The sequence below is a fragment of the Pecten maximus genome, chromosome 17 (genome assembly GCF_902652985.1).
Source record: "Pecten maximus chromosome 17, xPecMax1.1, whole genome shotgun sequence".
NCBI classification, from domain to species: domain Eukaryota; kingdom Metazoa; phylum Mollusca; class Bivalvia; order Pectinida; family Pectinidae; genus Pecten; species Pecten maximus.
This window is the reverse complement of record NC_047031.1, coordinates 24,932,399-24,958,630: the sequence shown is the minus strand read 5'-3', so window position 1 is coordinate 24,958,630 and position 26,232 is coordinate 24,932,399.

Genomic DNA, 26,232 nt, shown 5'->3' with positions numbered 1-26,232 from the left:
TATGAAATTTGAGAAAGATCCCTTCAGTACTTTCTCAGAAATAGTGATAACAAACTTCAATTGTCAAAATCCAAGATGGCTGCCTGTCGGCCATGTTGTTATCTGATTGGTCTCAAAACGCAATATGCATAACTAGGTACCAAGGGGAACCTTCATATTAAATTTGAGAAAGATCCCTTTAGTACTTTCTCAGAAATAGCGATAACAAACTTCAATTGTCAAAATCCAAGATGGCTGCCTGTCGGCCATGTTGTTATCCGATTGGTCTCAAAATGCAATATGCATAACTAAGCACCAAGGGGAACCTTCATATGAAATTTGAGAAAGATCCCTTCAGTACTTTCTCAGAAATAGCGATAACAAACTTCAATTGTCAAAATCCAAGATGGCTGCCTGTCGGCCATTTTGTTTTCCGATTGGTCTCAAAACGCAATATGCATAACTAGGCACCAAGGGGAACCTACATATGAAATTTGAGAAAGATCCCTTCAGTACTTTCTGAGAAATAGCGATAACAAGAATTGTTTACGGACGGAGGGACGGAGGGACGGACGGACGGACGGACGGACGACGGACCACGGACGCAGGGCGATTTGAACAGCCCACCATCTGATGATGGTGGGCTAAAAAGTTTACGGACGCACGACGGACGACGGACGACGACGGACAAAAGGCGATTAGAATAGGTCACTTGAGACTTTGCTCAGGTGACCTAAAAAACCGGGCGGGGTGTCTTGCTTGGTGTCTTCGGCAGTACGTTAAACAAAATAAACCAAACCAAAACCTGAAAGGCCCTTTGAATGCGTGCATTGGAACTTTTTTAATCTTTTGGGTGGCCATGAAAGGGGTCGTTTGAAATATACGTTATTCTTATGATTAAGACATGCTCTTCATAATGCGTTTTATCCGCCACATATATTTCTCCATACCCCTGTTGATGTCGGTGCTGAGATGTATCCTGTCTAGATGATAATCCCGGGGGTACTTCATGTCCGAGAATCTCACGTGAACGTTTCCGTACCGCTTTTGTAGTAGTTGGTTAACAATCTTTCGATGTCTGTCGACAACTTCTTTCGTTAAACCTGGGACCTTTCTGAAGGTGCCTCTAGTCATTATCTCAGCCATGTAGACTGCGTTCTTTCTATAGTCAACCAAGTCGCAAATACCATTAAAGATCTCTCTTGGGAATGATGTTGGGGTGATGCTGTTACCGCCAAAATGTTACAGTATGTAATCCCACTTTGCGTCTACTGCTTTCTACAGGAGCCTTTCTGGAATGTTGACCATTCTCAGTCCGTCTTTCCCGCAGAATTCTACAGCCAGGGGACAGTAACGTCCGAGTCACAACGTAGCTGCTTCCGAAGATGATGAATTTAGCCATGCCACTGATGATATATCAGGTTTTTTTTTTATATCTGGTATTAATGAAGTTTTCCAGATTATAATCCCGCCCACACCAGTAGTAGTCTTATGAATTGACCTATCGGATATGACTAGGCATGCCCTCCGTTACCTTTGATCCCAAAAACCATATCTAATAGGTATAGCGCTAAGCAGGAGTAGCAACTACCATTTTTAAAGACTCCGTTACCTTTGATCCCAAAAACCATATCTAATAGGTATAGCGCTAAGCAGGAGTAGCAACTACCATTTTTAAAGACTTTGGTAGGTCTCGGCTAGGGGACAGAACCCAAAGCCTTCCTCACAGGGGCGAGCGCTCAACTAAAGGCCAAAAGTGAGGCATTGTCAAGGGAGACATTATGAAAAAGAAAGTTGTTAAGAAAGAAGAGAAAAGATACGATCCCAAATTTTGTCGCCTCTTACGATCATACAATGGAGGCAGCAGGTACAATTCTTACGCCCTACCTGCAGGGCAGACAACCGTCTAAAACAAGTTGCAAATTGGAAACAACATAGCCTGCCTGTTTTAGTTGACAAGGCTTCTCTCTTCTCCAAAATCCTAATTTAGACCTGCGACGTGCTTTGCATGGCACGGAATTTTAGACTAATTTTAAAGTTTCCAAAAATCAGATAAGATTTACGGGTTCTAAAAACACCGTCGAATTTTTTTTTTTTTTTTTTATAAGGTCACTATTGTGACATATTTGTTCATAAATGAATTAATTTTTCAATTACCGGCACGCTTCCTGTTGTAGGAAATAACGGTGCCGCCATTCATTATAAAATTATATTTGAAAAAGAAAACAGATTGCATATGGAAACTGGTCCTTGTAGTTTGATGAACTTTCTATTTCTAGGTCACGTGAGACTCTCTAATGACCTATTCTTATCGCCCTTTGTCCGTCGTCATGCGTCGTTCGTCCGTCAATAGGACGTTAAACAAAATAAACCAAACCGTCCTTAAACAATTCGCATTTTCGACTTCTCGAAAACCGCTCAACCAAATTCAATGTTTGTTTTTGATTTGGTTTATTTTGTTTAACGTCTTATTAACAGCGAAGGTCATTTAAGGCCGCCATTCCGTGCGTGCGAAATGCATGGGTGTGGTGAGTGCGTATGTGTGGGGCTGCGGCATGTTCGTGTTAAGTCTCCTTGTGATAGGCGGGAACTTTTCGGAAAAAAAGAAAAAGTCTTCAGGAAATTTCTTTCGAAAACAAAAATTCCGACGATGACAAATTTGTTCGGGCTTCCACGATTGAGTTTGTCGAACGCTCAAACAAACTTTTGGCAAACGCCAGGCCAGAGAAGAAGGTAAAAATCAGAAAGGACAAAAACGCTGGGGAAAAAAAAATTCAGAAGTGCCATGCAAAACAAGTCTCCAGTCTTTTAAAGTTTTTACTTCATATTCGAGCATTTATTATTGTAGTGTTTATATATGTGTACTAGGACTGGGACGATACACCGATGCATCGATGAATCGCGGTACACTTCAACATGATACAAGTATCGATCCAAAGAAGCAAATTACGATACGGTATCGATCCGCTATATTTTTGTGAAAAACAAAAAGCATTGCTTCATATTATCAATTGAAATCCATTAAACAAAGCTTTTAAAGTAAAATAATTGTAAACAAACACCGAAAGATCGAAAATTCTGAAAGTGAAAGTACTGGCGAGTCTCGTTTCCGGGAATGGGGCACTATGTTAGGAAGCGTTTGATTGGTCGTTTCACGATGACTGTTTCATGGTTAGCCAATCAAATAGTAGATTACAAAACCATTGCTAGACTAAATGTGTTTATGAATGGACGACTGGGATGAGTTAGTTACGCCGCAAGGCACAAAATCGTCCGTGTGGAAGACGTTCGGTCAGCCTGTTCATAAAAACAAAGATGGCAGTGGCATCAGGAAGACTGACAAAACAAAAAAACCATATGCAAGGTATGCAAGGCAGTTCTGAATCTGTGACAATATAGAGCTCCATGTATTACATCATGTATTACATATTAGTTAATGTTTTTTTCTTCAAGTCCAGATATGTTGAAATTTTATTTTATTCTACTAGTCAAGATGCAATGCATTTTTATGTTTCCTCAGTTCACTAGTCAATTCATGCAATACTCAAATGATTGAGCCTATGGCAAGAAAGTACTGTTTAAAATGGTTTTGTTACTTGTCGAACTTTGTGTTTAACAAATAAATAAAATTTGAAAAAAATCACACATTGAAGTTGTTCATTGCTTTGACAATACCATAAATAAAGTATCGTGATGCGTATCGGATCGTAGGTGAGGTATCGTGATACGTATCGGATCGTGCAATCACTGTATCGTCCCAGCCCTAATGTGTACATTTTTGAAGTAATATGAGTTAGTGTTTATTCGTATTAATATAATTAGATATATACGCAGTCTCGTCTTCCCTGCTGAATTGCATTATCAAAGACTAATTATTACACTGATCTACAAACAACTGTCAATTATATTGTTGTGTATTAGAAAGGTATTGTTATTCACATGGTTCTATTAAAATTGTTTAACATGACAGGTTAAATTTTTATTAAACATTTACAATGTATTTTTACATTTAAGACGTAATCTGTGCACTTAAGTATACATGTAATTCAATTTGAAACAGAAATAACAAGAACACATATAATTGTTGATATGTTGAATACATGACAGCACCTAGTCATAGTTACAACTTTTGAGTATGAATTAAATGAACCATGGAAATACCAAACACAAACAATGTTCTTTCAACGAAAAAATAGAGCTATACAATTACAATAACGATGATTTATATTGTGTTTTTAGGTCACCTGAGACGAAGTCTCAAGTGACCTATTCTAATCGCCTTTTGTCCGTCGTCGTCCGTCGTGCGGTGTGCGTCGTGCGGTGTGCGTCGTGCGTCCGTAAACTTTTTACATTTTCGACTTCTTCTCCAAAACCACTTAACAAAATTCAATGAAATTTGGCAGAAAGTTTCTATGGCTGAAGGTCAACCAAAATTGTGAATTATATGGTCCCCACCCCCCAGGGGCCTGAGGGGTGGGGCCAAAAAGGGTCAAATTGACTGAAATTTCAAAAATCTTCTACTCTACTCTCAGATATGTTAGAATCAAATACTCTTCATAGATGGAAGGGTCTTCAGGTGCAGGTAGGGCGTAAGAATTGTACCTGCTGCCCCCATTGCATGATCGTAAGAGGCGACTTAACTTGGGATCTTATCTTTTCTCTTCTTTTTTGATAACTTTCTTCTTCCTAATGTCTCCCTTGACAATGCCCCACTTTTGGCCTTTAAATGAGCGTTCGCCGCTGTGAGGAAGGTTTTGGGTTCTGTCCCCTAGCCGAGACATACCAGAGTCTTTAAAAATGGTAGTTGCTACTCCTTGCTTATCGCTCAGCATATTTGGAGAGGGCCGACTGGTTGGCCCGTTGTCAGTATAATGTGACCGGGTGGGGTGTGCTGCTGGGTGTCTTCGGCAGTATGCTTCAGTGAGGTAGCACTTTAAATCGGCAAAAGTTCCGGCCTATCACAAGGAGACTTAACACGAACATACCGCAGCCTCCCAAAACACACATACGCACCCACCACACTCATACGTGTCGCACGCACGGGAGGCCGTCCTTAAATGACCTTAGATGTTAATAGGACGTTAAACAAAATAAACCAAACCAAACCAAACTTTACCAAAATTGTGAATTTCATGACCCTGGGGTCTCACGTTTGCCCCTGGGTAGGGGGTAAACTTTACTATAGTTTATATAGGGAAATCACATTTTTGACTATTATTTGTTGGATTTGTATTGGAATTCGTTCTAACTTGGTTCAAATTATCAGCATGGGATTACAGTTTGATGTTATGTACATGTTGGCCCTGGTTGACTCCCAGGGGCTGGTGGGCGGGGCCAAAAAGGGTCAAATTGACTGAAATTTCAAAAATCTTATCTACTATATGTAAGAATCAAATACTCTTCATAGACTGACCCCATTAGGACTGATGGGTGGGGCCGAAAAGGGTTAATTTGGTTGACCGAAATATTTCAAATCTCAGGTGACCGTTAAGGCCCTCTTGTTTGTATTATGAGCCGCCTGTCAAAGGATCATATTTTGTAAATCCTGTACATACTGTATTATAATAACATTGTCAGCATAAATGTCTTAAATCAGAGAGTTTGATGATTATTTCAAGGGGGTTTTGCCTAAAATAAGGGGCTTTTTGGGCGACATAAATATCACAGGGGGTAGGCGCGAACCTACGTCACAAACAAGAGGCTCAGAGGGCCTGTATCGCTCACCTGGATTTCATGAGATATGAAACAAGAATGATGATTAAGTATATGTGTCACTGGTATTGCTATGTCAATATATCATAGGCATTTTATATGGGTACGTGAGGTTTTTATGCCAAAAATGCATTAATCCATGAAATGAAATTGACTTTTGGCGCAACCCCAGATGCTACCACACAAATGTGAGCGATATCCATTGCTTAGTTTCAGAAAAGTTGTTTAAACCAATTGACCCCTTTTGACCCCGCCCTCTGCACCCCGGGGTCAGTTCCTTCCGTTAGTTTCAGAGAAGTTGTTTATATCAATTCTGCCAAAATGACCCCTTTTGGCCCCGGGGGTCAGCTGTGTCATTTATACAGTTTTGAATCCCTACCTCGGGGGTCGTACCAGGCAAATGTGAGCGATATCCATAGCTTAGTTTCAGAGGAGAAGTTGTTTATATCAATTTAGCCAAATTGACCCTTTTGGCCCCGCCCCTCAGGCCCCAGGTAGGTCGGCCAAACCATTTGTATAATTTTGAATTCCCATCCCATAGTGATGCTACCAGGCAAATATGAGTGATATCCATTGCTTGGTTTCAGAGAAGAAGTCGTTGAGATAAATATAGGTATATTGACCCATTTTGGCCCCGCCCTCAGGGTCAGCCCCACCATTTGTACAATTTTGAATCCTCACCCCATAGTGATGCTACCAGGCAAATAGGAGCGATATCCTTTGCTTGGTTTCAGAGGAGAAGTCGTTTATATTAATATAGCCAAATTGACCCCTTTTGGCCCCGCCCCTCAGACCCCTGGGGGTCAGCCCCACCATTTGTACAATTTTGAGTCCATACCCCATAGGGATGCTTCTGACAAACTTTCGTCAAATTGTGATCAGTGGTTATGAAGAAGAAGTCAATTGTTGACGGACGGACGGACGGACGACAGGGTATAGAATAAGCTTCCTTCGGACCAGGTGAGCTAAAAATGATTGTCAGATTATTTATCTAACAATTGTATTTTTTGACGTTGGTCCTCCCCTGCCCCCTGTGATAAATATTGTAACAGAGCGCATGCTTAATTGAATTTAAATCACTGCCTCCGCTAGGGATCGATGCCGGGGCCTCTAGCTTACTAGTCTTACACTCAAATAATTTAGCTAAAGAGAAAATCGATCTAGCTGAGCGGTATATTGCGGCTAGTATTAATACCAGGGTTACAATATAAACAATTTCACAGCAATAAATGAATTTTGAAAGTTTTAATAATATTAATATTTATATATATACTTCAAAAAGTAGTATATGGTATGCAATTGGTATACATTTTGATTATCTAAAAATGTTTTCATTTTATTAATTATCCCAATTTTACTCTGGCCCTGTCACCACCGGAATCGGAACGCAATGGACCAAAAAGACCACATATGCTTTATTGTGTTTTTCTTCTTGCATAGTTTAAATTAAGAAAACTAAGCTATTATTTCCCAAAACCTGTATGAATTATATTAAATTCAAAATTTCATTATTTATAAATTATAAGGGGTAAAATATATAAAAAAAAAATAAATGTATTTTTGTTTCCTTTTCACTCCATCGCGCACTGATTAGGTTAATTGGCCGACCGCGACCTACATGTACATAGTTAGGAATATGGCGTCGAGTCAAGTATGAAATTTTGGCTAGCGTAAAGCGAATGTCTATACGGATGGAATAAAACACCTAGATGGGACTAAATGGGTGTTTTTGGGTAAATGAATATCTCATTTATCCATAAATGTAAGGTAGGTGTTATGTCACACCCGATTTTATTGTACCAAATTCTTAGCGACACTAAACGGTGTCGGATATAATTCCACGTTTTCATATAGTAGCGCGCTCTGGCCCTACACCAGACATGGTGACAGGGCCAGAGAAAACTCGGGCTATTTATCAATATAACACAAAAGTTTCACAGATTTGTGTACATAACATAAAATAATTTGAAAAGGTTACATATATAGCTGAAGATTAAGAAAGCTGGTTAAATCATCGGTTATAAAAATTGTCATGAAATGCCATTCCAGTTGGGGTACTCCTTAATGATGGACCACTTAGATATGAAAATATTCCAATTGTACTTAGTTATGAGAACTGAATGTAGATGTCTATGGTATGAGTTTTTATTATTAATACTATAATCAACTGCAGTTAATATTATCCCAGAAATCGCAAATTCTGTATATTCTTTCTGAGGGAAGAGTGCAGTCGGTGTAAACATCACGAATGTCGGAATGACCACTACGACTAACAGATGCGATAGTTTTGTTAGCTTTATAAGATAAACGCTTGGATTTCAGCATACTATCACTGACCCATGATACATGTTTTTTTTATGAAATACTAGCTGCGATAACGTAGATCTGGACGACAATATGTCTGCCTCAGAGCAGTGTAGGAAGGGTATGACTTCGTTCTAATGATGCAGTCTGATCAGGCTCTGAATCAATAATCGTAAACAAAGTTTGGTCCTAAGTAATTAAAGAAAAACGAAGGTAGACATGTGAACAAACAGATTAACAACTTGTAAGCAACTTGCCTTTAATTCGTGTTGATAAATACTCCAGTGACAAACATCACACTACCGAGTTTTGGATGAAGCCCGTATCCAAAAGGCGCTCCCATTTTGACTGATTGATCATGGGATCAGACGTGAACAGACGGATCACGTGATCGTTGATTTAATTACATATTTTGATACAAAAATATGAAATATGACATCTAAAGAGACAATTAAATCTTTTGTAAGTTATCGATTTCTGATTTCGACTTTTCAATACACACAACAAAAATCTGCCCTGCAGGTAGGGCGTAAGAATTGTACCTGCTGCCCCCATTGCATGATCGTAAGAGGCGACTAAATTTGGGATCTTATCTTTTCTCTTCTTTCTGAACAACTTTCTTCTTCCTAATGTCTCCCTTGACAATGCCTCACTTTTGGCCTTTAGTTGAGCGTTCGCCGCTGTGAGGAAGGCTTTGGGTTCTGTCCCCTAGCCGAGACATACCAGAGTCTTTAAAAATGGTAGTTGCTACTCCTGCTTAGCGCTCAGCATATTTGGATTGGGACGACTGGTTCGCCCGTTGTCAGTATAATGTGACCGGGTGGGGTGTGCTGCTGGGTGTCTTCGGCAGTATGCTTCAGTGAGGTAGCACTATAAATCGGCAAAAGTTCCGGCCTATCACAAGGAGACTTAACACGAACATACCGCAACCTCCCAAAACACACATAAGCACTCACCACCAGCATGTATGTCGCATGCACGGGCGGCCGTCATTGAATGACTTTAGCTGTTAATACAATCTTATTAAATTAAATATTGCCATTATCACTACCTTACATGAACATCTTACAACATCCAATAAGGGGTCACGTCAGCGAGACCTTTTGGATTGGCCAATCACAGGACTTAAATATTCCCGCGTTTCGCTTAGTATAGCGGGAATAATTTGTCTCTGTCGGCACGTAAATGCAGGTGTTGCACGTGCCTTGACGTCACAGTGGTTCACGTGTATCGGGTATACAGTGTGTGTGTCATTCCTAGCCGCCGCGCCGTACTGTACGGTTATGTCATATAATTAAGCCAGTTATACTGTCCCCACATCATGACGACTTCTACAGAAGATTTTATTACCGCCCGTGTGAAAGCGGCAGTGGAGGCCTCTCAGGAAGAGATTGTTTCAAAAATGAGTTCCATCATTTCGCACAAGCTGGACAGTTTCGAACATAGAATGAGTGACTGTTCCGAGGCCCATTTTTCAAGTTACAGCAAAATATTTTATGTGGGGAGCCACACAAATTTTCCAGGAAAAGCTGTGAAGATCAGCACAAATTCAATGTGAAAGTTCGAGCCAAGTTAATGGAGGCGGAACATTTATCCACGACGGAACCACTAGCGTCAAAGGCTAAAATTTTGGAAGGTATTGGCCTAATTGACTATAGACAGAAACTTGTTAAACTAGCCGACACTTCGGATTGTGGATGGAAAGCTGTTGACGAATATATTGCGAATCCTATCGCTTCCGATTCGGACGATGAGCGCAAGATGGATCGCGCCAGAGCCAGGGCCAACAGAAAGGCCAAGGATTCAAAACTAAAAGCCAATAAGGGAAGAGGTCGTTACACCCCTTATAGCGACCAACGTCTTCGATCCAATAATGCCACAGGGAATACCCAGGACGGTTTCAGAGGAGGTCCCCAAAGGAGTGCTATTAGCAGGCCGGGGAGCTGTTTTGCCTGTGGGAAGTTCGGACACTGGCGTGTCGATTGTCCTGCCCTGGCGGGAGGAACAGTGACGTCTGGCAGTATTAAGATAAGTAATATTTTGTTTACTAAACATGTACATATCGTAAATGACGATCAAGGCCGTAAGACAGACGACTCTTTATTGATAGGTAAGAGTATCATTCAGTCAATGACGGACCAGTTAGGCGTCGCAAATGATTCAGGTCCTGAAGCTTATCGTAGCAGCGCAAATGATAGTTTTTCACAAACTTCACCTGGCAGGTTGAAAGGTTGTTTTGATTTTTGGGAGAGCACAGGCGCATGTGACGCTGTATTATCAGTTGTGAAGGATGGTTACAAGATTCCTTTTCGTGAAATTCCTCCATCTGTTGTGTTAATGAATAATAAGTCTTCACGGGATAATATCTCTTTCGTACAAGGTGAAATTGAAAAATTGGTCAAATTGGGCTGTGTTTCAGAGGTTTCATATGTACCTTTCGTTGTCAATCCTCTAACAGTAGCGTACGGTAAGTCGGGTAAGCCACGCCTCGTTCTAGATTGTCGGCATATCAATCTCTATTTGCATAAGTTCAAGGTCAAATTCGAGGACGGTAAAGTCGCTAGAGATATTTTTCAACAGGGCGATTTCTTGTTCACTTTCGACCTAAAATCGGCCTACCACCACATTGAAATTTTTGCTGATCACAGGAAGTTTCTGGGTTTTCATTACATTTTTGATAGCGTTACCCGTTATTTTGGGTTCAATGTGTTGCCATTTGGAATAGCCACGGCCGGCTATATATTCACAAAGGTGCTCCGCGAGGTAGTGAAGCACGTGCGTGGTAGGGGTTACAAATTGATCATGTACCTTGACGATGGTATGGGCGGAGACGCCTCTGAAGGCGGCACTAGAGATGCCAGCGCATTTGTTATGCAGTCATTGATCAATTTTGGTTTTATTTTAGCGCACGAGAAGTGTCAGTGGACACCATCACAATACGCCACGTGGTTAGGGTACACGTGGTCGATGTCTGTAGGCGTGGTCAGGGTATCGTCTGCTAGAGTAGAGCTTTTGTTGGGTCAACTGTCTGACATCATGACTCGGGTCAATGAGAAAGGTCACTATATGTTTCCTGCTAGGTATCTCGCCGGCGTAATAGGGCGTGTCATATCAATGCAAAGCGTGGTCGGTTCAGTGGCGCGTTTACGCACACGTGAGTTGTATAAATGTGTATTGTCCAGGTCTAGTTGGAATGCGTACGTCATACTCAGTAGTGAGGCTCTAGAAGAAATAGCATTTTGGTCGTTGAACATTGAGAAACTGAACGAGAAAGGCTGTACTATCAAAGGAAACAGTTTTTGCAGTTCTTTCGTTTGTACTGACGCGTCCGGTATTGGTTACGGGGGCTATGTTATGCCCTGTAAGAGTCCTTTGGAGGATGTTGTTGCCGATGTAGGTCAAGGTGATTACGTCGTAGATAATGACTTGGATGATTTGGCCCCATGGGCGGGTTTCCCTTTAGAGGGACATGTTTGAATGGGTGATGCCCCATGTTTCTGTTTGCCTTTGGAGGATTTGTCAAATGAGGTCAGGGCCCCTTTGGAGGGGACTTGTGAAAAATAAAGTGTTATAACGGGCACTCGGAGTGAGGATGAAAGGGTACGTAGCTCAACCTGGAGGGAGCTTGAAGGTATGAAGCGCGTTCTGTTTAGCGCTGTTGATGATATAAAAAGTCAGCACGTAAGACTGGTTACTGACAATAAGAATGTAGCCTCCATTCTTAAGGTAGGTAGTAGAAAACCCGATCTTCAAGCAGTAGCTTGTGAGGTAGTGGATTTTTGTGAGAATCACGGTGTAAGTATCAGTACTCAATGGATACCCAGACAGTTGAACAAAACTGCAGATTGTTTGAGCAGATGTACGGATGCCGACGATTGGTCGGTTCAAAGGTGGGTTTTTGATTTTTGTGAAGTGTTATGGGGGCAGCACGATGTAGATAGATTCTCTGCAGATTATAACACAATGTGTGACAGATTTAACTCGCGTTTTTGGTGCACGGGTACTGAAGCGGTAGATTGTCTCACTGTATCATGGGGTCGGCTAAACAACTGGATAGTACCTCCCCCCAGGTTAATATGTAAGGTCATTGAAAAGATGTCAAAGGAACAGTGCCGTGGTACTCTGATAGCCCCTGTTTGGAGGTCTGCTCCATTTTGGCCAATTCTGTGTTTAAGCGAGAATAGATTCGACAGTTTTGTCGTGGATAACCGAGTATTGTCGAATAAGAATGTTACAAAAAAGGGTAGGGGTAAAAACGGCGTTTTTGGCAGAACCGTTTTACCCTTTGACATGATCGCATTGCGTTTAGTTTTCTAAACCGGGTTATTTTTCACACACGTATATATATATTTGTTATTTGTTTAACAGGCATAGGACTACATACCACAATCGACCAAGCGATTAAGGACTCGGGCGTTGTAGAAGGTTCTTCACTGCATAAACACGTCGTCGGTTTAAAGAGCAGGATACTTCAGTGCAAGAGTGACAGCACGAACTATAAATACTTCGGTGCTTTTAAACGATCGGAGCGTTTCATAACAGCGCAGGGATTTCCGGCAGTACCAGCCAATTCCATACACATATGTTTGTACCTGAACAGCTTATTAACTAAAGGATCCTCATTTGCAGTGGTTTCTTCAGCAGTGTATGCTATCAAGTGGGCTCATAGCTTGAACGGATTGTCGGATCCAACAAACATTTTTGTAAAAAATCTTTTAGAAGCTTCAAAACGCATAGCGAAGAAACCTGTGTGTAAAAAGGACTCTGTTACCAGTGGCATTTTGATTAGGCTTTGTGACATTTTTTCAGAATCTAGCGACTTGTTAGTTGTCAGGGATTTAACCATGATTTTGCTTAGCTTTTCAGGATTTTTGCGCTATAACGAGCTCAGCAATTTGCATTGTTCAGATGTTAAGCTATCGGAGAGCTATTTCACACTTGTAGTCCGTAAGAGTAAAACGGACCAATATCGGTTCGGCAGTGAGATTGTTATCAGTAAGGGTGAAACTACGGCGTGTCCGTACGACATGTTGATGAAATATATTCGTATAGCTCGCATTGACATCGAGTCAGATGATTTCTTGTTTAAACCAATTTATAGATCGGGCTCAGTTTGTGGTTTGATTCACAAAAATAAACCGCTCAGTTACACGGGAGCTAAGGAAGCTATCCTGAAACGGCTGAATTTCGTTTCGGAGGGCAAGAATTTCGGTTTACATTCTTTGAGATCAGGAGGGGCCAGCATGGCGGCGAACAATGGCGTTAATGATCGCTGTTTTAAGCGCCACGGGCGTTGGCGTAGTGAGTCTAGCAAGGACGGATACATCGCTGATTCTATCGAGAGACGGTTAAATGTGACGCAAAAATTAGGTATCTGAAATCAAAATATATACAGGCAGTTAAACGTGACGCCTAATGTTTTAGACATCGCGTGTGTTGTATACGACGTATTCACTTAGTTATTTAGGATAACTATACACGTTTGATATATATATTTTTTTTCTACTCGTACTTTCCCCTTTCTTTGTTATTCCTATACACGGCGGGCTAGTCGGCAAATGGAATTTGCGTGTTTGGTGTTGTATTAGTATAGAGGAGACTTAAATATTCCCGCGTTTCGCTTAGTATAGCGGGAATAATTTGTCTCTGTCGGCACGTAAATGCAGGTGTTGCACGTGCCTTGACGTCACAGTGGTTCACGTGTATCGGGTATACAGTGTGTGTGTCATTCCTAGCCGCCGCGCCGTACTGTACGGTTATGTCATATAATTTTTCTGTGTAGTTATATGATTTCTAGTGTCAATGCTGTCACAGTAGTTCATATTTGTCTGGCCTATAAATCCAGCATATGAAATCTTAAGCATTGAGGGCTGGTGCACCTCCTGCTCTCCCGTAAGACAGGAGTTTCAGGTTGGGTGGCTCGCTTGATTTCACATAGGCCATATATAGGGTTAAAGTTCAGGCTAATTTTAGGTCAATGTTATCATAGGGATGATTTCGGTGTTCCTTTAGATTTGGCTATTCATTTCGCATCAATGTATTTGTATCATATGAAATTGCCATGCATTTTGCTTTTCTGAATAAATTCCGGCTTCCTATACACGGCGGGCTAGTCGGCAAATGGAATTTGCGTGTTTGGTGTTGTATTAGTATAGAGGAGACTACTTCCAGAATCTTTGAACTGAATTTTATAAGTCGTTTCGTCCCAAAAAGCATATAGCTATATACCGTGCCGAAATGGTTTGCTTCAGATGCATGCCGTGACAAAATGTTTTTCTTCGATGACATCGATGAAATGCCAATTCGCACTGAAAGTGAAATATACACATCTCGGATGTCACCCTGACGTGACCCCTTTATGGGATGTTATAAGATGTTCATGTAATGTAGTGATAATGACCATCTAGATTTTAATTAGATTGTTGTTAATAGTGTAGGAGGAATGACCTCTCAGTCTTTACAGACTTTTACCCAGGTTCTAGTCTGGAGTTTCATGTGTAAAAGTAATAATTAACAACACAGATATTAGGATTAGGTTTCAACAGTTTTATTTAACATGTAGAACATTAAACATACAGCCAGACTCTTACCAGGCCGTCGCTGGGGTTAACACGGACAGATATATACAAACGGGTTCAGCTACCTGGCTCGGCCCGCATGGCAACACAATGTACGAGACAAGAATGAAACATATTTACTAAGACATTTGCATAGCCACCCACCTGCAAACACGTACACACTACCGCTAACAGGGACGCCAAGACGGACTCAGGAAAAGTTAACTGCCGGTCTGACGAAAACCTGTGCGCTACCGTATAATACGGTAGCCAATCTCCGATACCCTATTGGTCAACCAATCAACGAGTCGCTCTCATACACGACGAAATATCAACAGCATGTACAACACGAGTGACAAACGACAAGTCCCAGCGACGGCAATACACACATATTATAAACACATAGCTAGAACAAGGTACATGTACTATTAATAATAATCTGCATCCATACACAGATACATCCCTTCCATTCATGATTACATACGGTCATTCACACACAGACTCGATCATTGGTAACTCGTACAACTTGCACAACATTCCATAGGCCTATGCACACATACACACACATATAAAATACCCAATAGGACCAGGCTTTCGTCAGCGTCCTTCACACCATCTATACGAAAATGTCGTTTAACAGTCGGCTATGGTCAATTTCTTTATTTTCAAATGTTGTAAGTATTCTGACGTTAATATCGGGAAGAAAAGACATGAGTCGAGTCTTGGAATGTGTTCGTTTCAGGGTTTTGCATGGCCTGTTATTTGTTTGCTCTGTAACTCACTAAGGTCGAACTCACTAAGGTCGGTACCTGTACGTTTGCATTTAAAGTTTGAAAAAAGCACTGTACGTCTCCCAAGTCGCTACTGTCCTGGATGAACGTAGATTCCGGAAAAGAGTGGTAGCTCACCACGTTTTGGTTTTTAGATCACCTGCCCGAAGGGCAAGTGAGCTTATGCCGTGGCGCGGCGTCCGTCTGTCCGGCCGTCTGTTCGGCGTCCGTCTGTCCGGCCGTCTGTTCGGCGTCAACTTTTCCATTCAAGCAACTTCTCAATAACCAAAAGGCCCAGATACCTAATATTGGCTGTCCTGCAGGTAGGGCGTAAGAATTGTACCTGCTGCACCCATTGCATGATCGTAAGAGGCGACTAAACTTGGGATCTTATCTTTTCTCTTCCTTCTTAACTTTTCTTCTTAATGTCTCCCTTGACAATGCTTCACTTTTGGCCTTTAGTTGAGCGTTCGCTCCTGTGAGGAAGGATTTTGGTTCTATCCCCTGGCCGAGACATACCAGAGTCTTTAAAATGGTAGTTGCTGCTCCTGCTTAGCGCTCATCAAATTATGAGTGGGACGACGGGTTCGCCCGTTGTCAGTATAATGTGACCGGGTGGGGTGTGCTGCTGGGTGTCTTTGGCAGTATGCTTCAGTGAGGGAGCACTCTTAATCGGCAAAAGATCCGGCCTATCACAAGGAGACTTAACACAAACATACCACAGCCTCCAAAAACACACATACGCACTCGTCACACGAATACATGTCGCACGCACGGGAGGCCGTCCTTAAATGACCTTAGCTGTAAATAGGACGTTAAACAAAATAAACCAAACTAAAACCTAATATTGGGACTGTACCATGCTGGGGTGAAGGGCTACCCAAGTTTGTTCAAATGAATACAGTTCATTCAAGGTCACAGGAGTCAAAAAGGCTTAGATCTTTAAACGACTTCTCAATAACCAAGAGTCCCATGGAGTTAATGTTGGGTCTGTAGCATGCTGGGGTTGAAGGGCCACCAAGTATTTTTTCAAATGAATGACCCTGACTCACATTCAAGGTCACATCGATCAAGTATGCTTAAATCTTTTAAATGACTTAGTGGATTGCCAATGTGCAGAGAGACATTATATTGGTCCTGTAGCATGCTTTCAAATATCTGCAGGATCCATATATGAAAAGATCACTGCATTGAAGGTGAGCGATTTGAGCCCATTAGGCCCTTGTTCTACAGATGAATAAAGAAGCAGTCCGTGCATGTCACTCACGTTAAATGTCTTTTCCAAACCCTGCCCCGCAGGTAGGGCGTAAGAATTGTACCTGCTGCCCCCATTGCGTGATCGTAAGAGGCGACTAAACTTGGGATCTTATCTTTTCTCTTAACAACTTTCTTATTCCTAACGACTCCCTTGACAATGCCTCACTCTTGGCCTTTAGTTGAGCGTTTGCCGCTGTGAGGAAGGTTTTGGGTTCTGTCCCCTAGCCGAAACATACCAGAGTCTTAACAAATGGTAGTTGCTACTCCTGCTTAGCGCTCAGCATATTTGGAGTGGGACGACTGGTTTGCCCGTTGTCAGTATAATGTGACCGGGTGGAGTGTGCTGCTGGGAGCAGTATGCTTCAGTGAGGTAGCACTTTAAATCCACAAAAGTTCCGGCCTATCACAAGGAGACTTAACACGAACATACCACAGCCTCCCAAAACACACATACGCACTCACAGGAGGCCGTCCTTAAATGACCTTAGCTGTAAATAGGACGTTTAACAAAATAAACCAAACCAATTACGTTGATACTTTTACGTAACAAAATCCAAAATGGACTTTTGCTGACAACATGCATCAGCCCATAGAGTAATACAAGATTGAACAGTGTGCATAGCACTAAAAATGTCATCCGGGATGAAGTTGTTTTTGTTGGGTTTGAAAAAAAACAAAAATATGTGAAAACACTTACCAATAGTTGTTCTTATATACCATCTATGATGTACGGTTGATTTAGTACTTAGTTAAAAAGAATTGCGAATGCGTATTTTTCGAGTGTATCGGGACATTTTTGTGAGAGATGGTTGGCCCTCAAAAGGGCCGTTTTTTGGTTTGTCGACCTTCGGTGAATGCCGTTTGCAGAACAACGCTAGTTTCCTCTGTCTTGCGTAGCGGTCCTGTAATACTGGTGTCAAGTGAACTCCGTCAGTAAATGCATTGTTGTCTAGGTTTTGCAGTCCCCGTAGCCTCCAAAACGTCACGTCTGGGTCATCATGGAAAAGTACTCGGTATATAGTTGTCCTATGGTGTTCGTATTGGTCTGCACACATTCCTCGCGGTTTGTACATCTTAAACAGGCTTTCGACAATAACGTGGCATCGACTGTCAAGAAACATGGTGATCACGTCACAAATGTCAGTTACTATGCCTTCAGGATTTGAAGTAGCGGAAGTGTCGTTGCCTCCTACATATGTAGATACACTGCGTCGACGTCCAAATTACGTAGTTTGGCTGATTTCAGTAGTGTCCTGGTTGTTGCTCCCCGGATGCCGAAGGTTGATAAGTCGTGGCCATCAAATTGAAGAAGAGGATGTCCAGTAATACGGGCAATGAAGCTGTGTCCAACATTTGCGAGGCGCATGATGATTCGTGTAGGGTATAGTTAAGAATGATTCTTGATTGAATACCGTGACTTAAATAAGGAGATGGGCGGGTACGTATCTGTAATTAAATTGTTAACTGCTCATGAGTTCTACTCATTAGGCAAGATAATTAGTCAGTCTATCAGTAGCCACTTTTGTTTTCATAGGGTATCATTATCGCCATGTTTACATAATAATAATCAAGGCTAACAACAAGTTGTCTTGCTGGCTGTTGCGTATTGGGGGGGAGAACAATAGGTCTAATTACAGGTAAGTCTATAGTGTGTGTACATTCATTAGCCTACATTGATTAGTTTGGTCATTTTTTATACATAATTTACATTTTATTTAAGTGTCGCACATTTTAAATGCGTAAAAAACACCAATCACACACATAACACCTTAAATTGGTTTGGTATTTTGTTTAACGTCCTATTAACAGCTAAGGTCATTAAAATTGTCCAGACTTACGAGACACTACACATTTACACTTCCTATAAAAAATATATACATACTTACCACTTAAATGATAAAACGTAGTAAAGCATTATTTAGCAAATTTAAAATATGCATGAAATACAATCATAAAGATAACTTAACGTATTATACATCACATGATTTTACATAACCCACATACTACATGTAAATTATTATTATCAAGAACGCGTGCCGTATTTTACATTCCGCCTTCAAAGGGTGTTATATGAAAAAAAATATAAATAAATGATCTAGCGATTTAAATGCGTATCTGACATGTTCCTTGTAGATAGGGGTACGTGTATTTCGAGCGGGAGGAAGCTTTATCTATATAATTAACTTAATTATGGGAATGCGTATTTTCCGAGAATCACATTGACACTTTTTATAGCTCATGACCCTTAAAAGGGCCGTTTGAGGATGAACTTCAGAGGAATTGGACCCGATGAAAAACGATCCCTCTGGCACAATCTAATTAAATTTCTAGATGGTCATTCTCACTACGTTACATGCACACATGCACGCTCATGTAACGTAGTGAGAATAACCATCTAGATTTTAATTAGATTGTCTCTGGCATTCCCTGGTGTGGCTAAAATAGACAGCTTGTCCTAGAGACGTCAGGGACATGCAGATGTGATGGAACCGTTCATTATGCCCATGCCCTAATCCAGCCAGATAATGGCTGAATTCGTGAACTAGGACAGTATATACCATCTTGTTCATCATGCAGTGCCTGTTGATGATGATTTCTGTTGTCCCGTTGTCTAAATTTTGTTTTGTGATGCCTAAACAATCAGACATCAAGCATCGCTCATGGGGTTCTATCTTGGTGGTGACCTTCTTTATGGCTACTAGTCGTTTTCTGATGTGATAAAACATCCCCATGATCAGCTCCAAGTAGACCGGTGAATTCTTCTATTTCTTCGTACGGCTGGAATCCGTAATCTAATACCATGTCGGAGGTGGCGACTCTTCCGGCTTTAACAGGGGTTGTTACATTCAATAACCTCCTCGATGCAGCTGGGGATGTTGTATCTAGTCTCTCTCCTCTATAATAAAACTCGACATCACGAAGCTGATACTCGCCCTGTCCATTTTCTTTTAAGTAATCGAGAGCTGACTTTAAGATGATAGGAAACGTATTCATTTCCCCGCCCCTGATAACTTCCTTCAATCTTGATAGTACGTTTGCTATGACGGTTTTTAGGTCATCCCACCACACGCATGCTCTGCTCAACTAACAGAAACAAACCAGGCTATATAGGGTAAGAGGAATATAATCTCGCATCGGTAATGTTGTGGATATCTATAGGATAAGAAAAGAGAAATATCGCATCAGTTATAGTGTGGATATCTGTACAGAGAAAGAGAAATGTATCATTGGTAATAGTGAGGATACCGGGAGAGTAAGAGAAATTGCAAATCAATTATAGTGTGGATATCTGTATAGGGTGAGAGAAATCTCACATCGGTAATGGTTTTGATATTTGAAAAGAGTAAGAAACTAATCTGTAATATTTAGGACATCTGTGAAATATCATTTCAGTAATAGTGTGGATATCTGTTTAGGGTAAGAGATAAAGAAAACTCAAATCGGTAATAGTGTCGATCAACTATATATCGTAACAGATAATTTACTATATATGTGTAACGGTTTCGTGTTGTCGTGTCAAATGTGTTCAACCTTGAGCAACCCAGGTTTAGGGGAATACTCGCGGTTCCATCCCGTACTGTCAGAAATACCAAGGTCCCACACGGGTACCAAGTAAAACTCCAGCCATGTTGAACAATACAAGTAACATTTATGAAAAACATATAGGCGAAGGTAGAAACATACAACGCTACAAACCTCACAAGCTCCAACCAGCAACTACATGTACATAACCCTAACCTACACGCTAGAATAGTACCTAACATAACAACATCCTACGCACTTATCGTCCCACAGTCACCGTCCCGCTCCTATCTAACGAAATACAAAGAGACGGAGAGAGAAAGAAGGAAGTGAGCCTACCAGCCAATGCCTTCTATAGACTGACAAACAATTACAAAACGCCTGAATTTATACTCAGTTGCCCTAAAACGAAAATTGCGTGCGGAGTCTAATATGCTAGATCATGGCCTAATGCTATAGAAAACGGAACCAATGAAAATACATGTATGTAAAAATATTGACCAATGACTACCAGCGGAAGCAGAAGCGCCTCTACATCCGGTAAAAATATACACACATGTCATTATGTCACTTACGGAAAAGAAATACCATGAAGTATGACAGAATGTCAGAACTATTACGAACGTAGCCCATATAAATGTAACACAGGTACGTTAATAACCACCCAGAGACCCCGTGTATCTATAGATTATAACCCAACTATAGCTTTTTAACTAGTAAAACCTATCCCCGCTACATACCTCCCCCCTCAAAAAAAAGACAAATGCTTACACAAAACATTTGGCTAGTACAGCTCTGTCCTACAGAAATACAGTAAAATCAATCACAAAAGGAGTAGAAAAAAAATTAACACAGTCTGAAAAGACGTCACGAACAAATATACAATTAACCGGTTAAATAATCTACACAACATTCTCTGACAGACAACATGACATATCGTTTATCATGTAAACATAATATATATATATATATATACAATTAATGAAATTATCTCGAGATACTATTCCCTCATTCACTTCATCATCTCCCCCAAGATAATCATAATATATATGACTATCCATTTTCATAAATATATGTTAAAACAAAAACAAAATAACCTATGTAGAAAACCATCCCATATAATCCATTTGTACTGTACAAAATTATAAGATGAATGAGAATCCGTAGGACTCATTAGAATATTTATAATTATTTAGAAAAAAAAATGATATTAATAATGAAAAAAAAACCAGTTCTCCAAATTATATACAACATACGACACAACCTATATAGCACTGTACACTTAAAACATTGAAAACATGTACACAACACAGTTATTTTTTCCGGACATGGTCAGCCATGTTTGTGACCGTATATATTACAGTTATTAGTGTAATTGTTATTATTACACTGGAAAAGTTAATGTCCTCACCAGGCTCCCACTTTTCATCACTGAGTAACACACAAGGCACGGGCCTGTTGTGCCATTTATTAGTACCATACTGTTCTGTAGGTATCAAAGACTGGCCACGTACCGCGCACTATTTCTTCTTTTTTTTTAATTTCATTTTAAACACAATTTTAGACAAGGTAGCCACATCACATCCTCCGCCGACAATACACACGATTAGAAAAGAAAAAGCACAGCTTGATATCTCAAGGGACACGGGGGGAAAAGGTATCACCGCACCTTGAGGGTCTACAACACAGATACCCTGCTCCCCGCATCTTCCGGTCTTAAATGGTGTTTCCTGATAAAATGGCGCCTCAGCTGACATTTAATCACTTGCGAAAAGGTACACATGGGTCGTTGGTACCTCACCACTCTCCGCATTGACCTGTTCCCAGTGCCGGTGTAAATGGCGGAACTCCTGAAAGACTGTAGGACGACAGCCAGCCACTGGGCATGCCATGCCACTCTCAGGCCACTGAACCCTCCGGTCATCCTCCAACATATCGAGTTCCGTCTCAGGTACTGACAACTCAAGCATTTTCTTTCTGTTGGTAATGAACAAAACTAAAATGTAAATTAGATGTCAGTTTGACTGAAGGGACGTCAACTTTCAATCAAATAGAAAGCTGAACCATTCTATTGATCCATTATGTTATCATTTACAATGAAGAAACTCAATATAAAATAATCATTAATGTTATGCCAGGGAGAAAAGTACTTCTGCATGAATATTGCTTAGCTTATATAGTTAGCTTGTTACTTGATATTGGTCTGTAAACATCAGTTTATATTGTTAATATAGCTTAATAAATAGTATTTAAATATCACTTTCACTGAGTTGAAACATTTCTTAAGATAAATATTTTCTACCATTACAGTATTACTTACTTACTGGGAGCCTTAATCGCCCGTCCAGTACGAGTGCGAAGTGGAGACTTGGAGCCTACAGGATTACCTACAACAGGATCGATACAGGGTGCTGGGATGTGATTTTCCTTCCCCCAGACATCCGGTACCTCCTCCTCCTGGTAAGGTTTAAGGTGATCTACATGTACAGTAGTGGGCTGTGATTAAGGTGTCTTTTGAATCAGATAAGTTACATTGGTGTATTTCCTCAAGACCTTATATGGACCTGTCCAGCCCTGTCCTAGTTTACAAGCAACTCCGGGTAGATACCTCCGCCACACAAAATCACCCACTACAAAGGTTCTAGGTTTTAACCCTCTATCAAAATAATTCACCTGTCTCGTAGCAGCTATCCCCAAATTTGTGTGTGCCACTTCGAAAGATTGTCGCATTGACTGCTGTAACCAGACAACATACTTGCTCGGGCAGTACTCGGGGTCATTTTTAGGTACCCCTACCATTAGGTCTAATAGGCAATACTGTTTTTCTTTTAAACTCGATAAATGAGTCGCTTATGGAACGACAAACACGGCGGACCTGAATGGGATCGAGGGGACCTGAACGTGATTTTAACTGTATTATAGCTAAGTTTGTAAAATTATTTCTTGTGCATAATGCAGGAAGAGATGTTATTTCATAGTAAAATACTATTTTTGTACAAAAAAATAATGATGTATTTTACAGCTCGATAAATCGGTCGCTATTCGAACTGACAATCACGGCGGACCTGAATGGGATCGAGTTGACCTGAACGGGATTTAAGCTGTATTATAGATAAGTTTGTATAACAAAAAATGTGCATAATGCAAGAAGAGATGTTATTTCATAGTAAAATACCACTTCTATTTTTTAAATAAAAGATATATTTTAATAAAGTTCGATTAATTAGTCTCTAATCGAACCAACAAATATGGTGGACCTGAACCGGATCGGTTGGACCTGAACGGGAGTCTAAGACAAAGACATGCCCGTGTGAGTATTCAACAAATAATAAATCTTTTGAAAAAAATGTAGATCTCGGTGGCCATTTGAAATGTGTCCAGACTCTACAATGGGTCCATATTACTTTATTATAGAAAATAATTTGAATATCGATCAAGGGACAAGAAAATATATGTGAATATGTGTTTCAATCAGTGTAATGAAAAAATAAGACTCAGAATTAATTTATCTTATTTCTAAATAACAAAATTAAATAGTATATATCCTATACAGTTATGTGAACTACGCATATCAGAGCAGTCCCCATAATTGCACTCTTGCACTCTAGCCGTAATAACATAAAACATTTACAAAAGCACTAGTAAACATCTAAATAAATATCTGAAAAAAATACCACTAATTAAGATTTATATCCGAGCATTTATACGCACAAGGCGGGCTGTAGATGAAAACCTTTTAAATATTTAAAGCACTAATGAACACCTATCAACTGTAATATTAAATCAGAAATTCATTTTGTACCTAACCTAACACTGCTGAGCACAAAATCAGGTATAAGCTGTAGATCTGTGTGTACACTTTTTATGATTCTAAACATCGCAGATTTTTTCCCCCTGCTCCATTCACAGCCTACCATATCTTCCTAGCAATTAGGTTTGCCACAAGAACAGTTGAATTCTACTTTGACAGTTTTGATTTTAGAAATACTGCAAACCTTACTTTGAATTTTAGGGAATGGTTCGAATGATTTTTTTTTTCTGAACAGCTTATCAAATGAGGACGGAGATACTGGGGACAGAACTCAATTTTCTTAGATAGTTAGTTAAAATGCTTATAGGCCCATCAACACTATAAAGGTCATTAGGGCCAAAATGGGTGATTAAAATACGAGCAAAAACGGCAAGAGACCAAATGGCATAAATCAACGAAACATTTATAAATATAGATATATCGGTACACTCACGATAGGTTTAAAATCAAAACGTGGCTATGGTTAGTCAAATCTTGTGATAAAGGCCAATAACTTTCAGATAGTTCAAACTTTTGTATATATTAACGGACTCGAACAGTCTTCAAACTTGTCATGCTGTTGTAAAAACTCTCTCTTGCAAGTTGTAGATCAATGCAATCCAATAGAAAGTGTTTGACGGTAAAGAACCAGTGAACTTATCAAAACAGAACTCTACCAAAAATGCTATAGCAAATAAACCACAATCAAAACTGTTGTTGTGTTGCTGAGCATCAGGAATTTTAACTAATAAATCACTACCTTTTCCATATAAAGATGACAACTGGTTTTGAAGAGAATCTGACAGTGGAACTGAGTTTTGTAAACTGGCAAGACATAAACTGCATTTTCTGATGTCTGAACAGATGATACCCAGTGATCTTTACCATTGTGGTACATTAGCCTAGAAGGAAAAGATGTTGATTTAAACAACGAACTGTTTTTCCATGATCCATTTTCAGTTTTTGTTGGAGCTAATATTTTCCTGAAATCCATTTATTGTTGCAAACTTATTAGATAGAATTAAATTTACACTTGACATACTGTCCGAACACAACCATCCATTGTTTTCCATTTTTGACTTGTGCATTGATTTTAGATTTCCTGTCCATGTTTTCTGACTTTTTGACATACCATACTTCTTTTTAACTGGCAAACAGTGATTTGAAGCTTTTGGTGTAATAGTTATGATACTATCAATTTCACTAAATTGCAGTTTTTTCTTGGATTTAGGAGTTACTGGTGCACATACTGTTTCACTTATATCTTTCTGAGGTGGATTTGAATTACTCTCTAATTTTGCAGCTTTGGAATCTGGAGCAGGGATTATCTCTTTATCAACATCTAACAATCTTGGACGTTTTCTTCCTGCTTAGTGTCTGACTTTTTATGAGAGTTTTTTCTTAGCTGTTTCAAATTTACAATTTTTGTTATATCTGAAAATGTCTGACCTTTTGAAAGCTTACCTGCTATAATATGATAACAATTTGTAGCTGCTGGACATAACAATTTGTAGCTGCTCGACATGAACAATGTTCCCTTGGAAATAAAGTAAAAGCATATTTCCTATTACCCTTGCCATCAACCAAAAATGTCTCCTCTGTTGGCACACCATTGTTTTTAACTACAAACTTTGCCAAACTTACCTGTGATGATCCTTTATTGTCAGGACTCTCAGCTTATGTTTTTAGCCCACCATCATCAAATGGTGGGCTATTCAAATCGCCCGTCGTCCGTCCCTCCGGCCGTCCGTCCGTCCGTAAACAATTCTTGTTATCGCTAATCCTCAGAAAGTACTGAAGGGATCTTTCTCAAATTTCATATGTGGGTTCCCCTTGGTGCCTAGTTATGCATATTGCATTTTGAGGCCAATCGGAAAACAACATGGCCGACAGGCAGCCATCTTGGATTTTGACAATTGAAGTTTGTTATCGCTATTTCTGAGAAAGTACTCATCGGATCTTTCTCAAATTTCATATGTAGGCTCCCCTTGGTGCCTAGTTATGCATATTGCATTTTGAGACCAATCAGAAAACAACATGGCAGACAGGCAGCCATCTTGGATTTTGATAATTGAAGTTTGTTATCGCTATTTCTGAGAAAGTACTGAAGGGATCTTTCTCAAATTTCATATGTAGGTTCCCCTTGGTGCCTAGTTATGCATATTGCATTTTTAGACAAATCGGAAAACAACATGGCCGACAGGCAGCCATCTTGGATTTTGACAATTGAAGTTTGTTATCGCTATTTCTGAGAAAGTACTGAAGGGATCTTTCTCAAATTTCATATGTAGGCTCCCCTTGGTGCCTAGTTATGCATATTGCATTTTGAGACCAATCGGAA